This window comes from Lathyrus oleraceus, chromosome 4 (assembly GCF_024323335.1).
Source record: "Lathyrus oleraceus cultivar Zhongwan6 chromosome 4, CAAS_Psat_ZW6_1.0, whole genome shotgun sequence".
NCBI lineage: Eukaryota > Viridiplantae > Streptophyta > Magnoliopsida > Fabales > Fabaceae > Lathyrus > Lathyrus oleraceus.
Genome location: NC_066582.1, coordinates 341,191,496 through 341,194,563, shown reverse-complemented (window position 1 = coordinate 341,194,563; position 3,068 = coordinate 341,191,496). Strand labels below are relative to the sequence as shown.

The following is a 3,068-nucleotide window of genomic DNA, read 5'->3' as shown; positions in this document are numbered from 1 at the left end:
TTTTGGATTAGGTTGTGGTTGTCCAGGAAATGTGCCAGCGGGAGCAGCAATAAACGCTTATTGTTGAGCCACTTGTGAAATCTGCATTTCAAGCATTTTGTTGTAGGTGGCTAAGGCGTCTACTTTGCTTGCTAATTGTTGAAGTTGTTCACTAGTATGTATGTTTTCCTTCAAGAAGTCTTTGTTTGTTTGAGCTTGGGTAGCTATGAAGCTTTCCATAATTAGTTCAAGGTTGGACTTCCTAGGCATGTTAGGAGCATTAGTAGCTGGCTTTTGATATCCAAGTGGAACATCGGGTGCTTGGCCAGGTGCATACAAGGCGTTGTTGTTCCTGTACGAAAAGTTGGGATTGTTTTTCCAACCTGGGTTGTAGGTATTCGAATCAGGATTTCCTTGTGCATAATTTACTTGATCAGTGGAGACTCTTGCTAATATCTGACATTCTGGTGCAGTGTGTCCAAGAATTCCACATAACTCGCAGTTTGGAGTTACATCAGCCACGGTGGCTGCGGGTGGTATGGTCAAGTTGTCTAATTTCTGAACAAGGGCATCTACCTTTGCATGGACGTGGTCAAGGCTACTGATTTCGTACATTCCACCTTTCGTTTAGAAATTTTCTACTGGAGTTCTTTCACCTCCTCATTGGCAATGGTTTTGGGCCATGTTTTTGATGAGTTGATAGGCTTCGTTGTATGGCTTGCCCATAAGTGCACCACCTGCGGCAGCGTCTATCGTCAGTCTTGTGTTATACAGAAGCCCATTGTAAAATGTGTGAATGATCACCCAGTCATCGAGACCGTGATGTGGACATATCTTCATCTTGTCTTGGTATCTCTCCCATGCGTCGTAGAGAGACTCTGCATCTTTTTGTCGAAATCCGTTGATTTGAGCTCTCAGCATAGCAGTTTTGCTTGGCGGAAAATATCGGGCTAAGAAAATGTTCTTCAGTTCTTCCCATATAGTAACTAAGTTGAATGACAAGGATTGCAACCAAGCCCAAGCTATGTCTCTTAGAGAGAAAGGAAAAAGGCATAGTCTTATCGCATCTTGAGATACACCATTCGCCTTCACAATGTCTGCGTACTGCATAAACTTGGTCAAATGTTCATTAGGGTTGTCCGGAGGATTTCCAGCAAATTGATGTTGTTGGACGGCTGATAATAATGAGGGTTTCAACTCAAAATCATTTCGACCGATAGTAGGGGCAACAATGTTGTTGTGAGGTTCTTGTTGGGACGGGGTAGCATAGAACTTAGGAGGACGATTCTGTGGTCCTACTGAAACCATGGTTGGTTTTTCAATCGGTTCAGTAGTAGGAAAGAAGATATCGAAAATATCGTACCTTCGTTGGTACTCTAATATTCGGTGTCTTAAATATAAGAAACGCTCTAATTCTACGATTGATGGTGCTATGTTTTCGCCTTGTGAGCGAGTACTTGCCATACAATCGGGAAATAACGGAAAGGAAATTAGTTTTTACCTTAGTTTATACTGCATAATGAAAGAATCGCACTATTTGACTAAATCAGGTCCCCGACAACGGTGCCAAAAACTTGATACCTCTCGTATCGGGTACTTGACTGCAAGTGCACAGTCTAGTCGTTTTAGTTTTAAAAGATATCGAACCCACAGGGACCGATGGTCAAACTAATGTTATCGATGTTACTATGTTTAGCTAAGGAGATGATTTTTAGAGGTTTGGTTGAACAAAATTTAAATCTAAAGGAAGTTGAGTTTTTAAGAAAATATTAATAGAGGGATATCAGTATGCAACGCATTAATCGTCAGGGTTTCGATAAGTCACCGATGTTTATTTTAATTACCAAAGATCTTTTAGTAGAAAATACTCATTTAAAAGGCTTTATCTCACGTGATTGTTGACTTGGACTATACTTTTAAGTCAGAATGTACGCTCTCGCTGTCCCATTTGAAGTTAAAAATACTTTTTGAAAATAAATAAGTTCTAATTGCTTTTAAAGTGCTCTCGCTGTTTTTAAAATCAATGCCTAGTTTTTACAATCCAGTTCGACCCTCACGCTCTCGCGATTGTCGGTTCTCACCTTAGTTAGTTTCCCACTCTCGTGGCAAAACCGTATTAAATAGCTTCTCACTCTCGTGACAAAGTTAATTAAATTCAAATTAAAAACCACAGCCAAAAAGATTAATTGAGAAAAGAAGTTTACACCGATTATTATTAAATCCCATCTAATTAAATTGTTTACATACCGATATCGGTAATTTAGCTGGACATGTTAATTAATGCCAACACAAACAAACATAAACAGACCAACAATAAGGAAAACATGATTAAATAATAAAGAAATAATAATAATAATAATTGAATAAAAACCAGGAACTTTGATTAATCGAATATGCTGAATCTTGAAGTACTTGAGTAGTCCTCCACAGGTCGGTAGGATTCTGCTTCTTCGAAACAATTTCTTAAACTAAATTAAATAATTTGCAGTAGTTCCCCAGTGTAGGAAACTACTACTTTTGGCTAAATGAAAAACGGAAAGGGAAGGGAAAAATCAAAGCTCTGAACGGAACTATAACCAAATTGTGGTAAAAGAAAACAGTGTTGCTGAAGAAAATTAATAGAAACCAAAATTGCAGTGGAAAATAAATGCAGAGAAAATAGCTTGAGAGTTTGCTTTCGGGAGGCTCCAAACAGACGTGCCCCGTAGGTTTCCAACTTCCGTCCTTTTATAGTATCCATTTGGTCTTCATAGTTGAGAGAAATAAGGGTGACTTGGTTGAGTGAGAGATTCACAGGAAAGTGGGTTGAGGAGCGAAAAATAGGGCGTGTGGATCACTTGTGTTGACAATTTAATTACGCTGCCTTTGGCCTTGTGACGATCGTGGTGGGCCTGTGACGTTCGTCACAACCAGGGCGTGACGGTCGTGACGAGGCTTGTGACGGTCATCACCTGCACATAATTCATGCTTTCTGGTTTTTCTGGTTTTTTCTGTTGTTTCTCTTCTGTTTCTTCTTCTTTTCCTTCCTTTTTTATACTTTGCTCATTTAAGCATGTGAATTGAAATACCTGCAAAAATAACTCGAACAC

At 39.3% G+C, this 3,068-nt stretch overlaps 1 non-coding gene across 1 annotated transcript; it reads left to right on the top strand.

Annotated features, from left to right (window-relative positions):
- The first annotated feature begins 793 nt into the window (after positions 1-793).
- On the top strand, positions 794-900 carry LOC127077988 (small nucleolar RNA R71). The gene has a single exon (XR_007787744.1). It is a non-coding gene; the product is annotated as a small nucleolar RNA R71 (small nucleolar RNA).
- Positions 901-3,068: the final 2,168 nt, after the last annotated feature.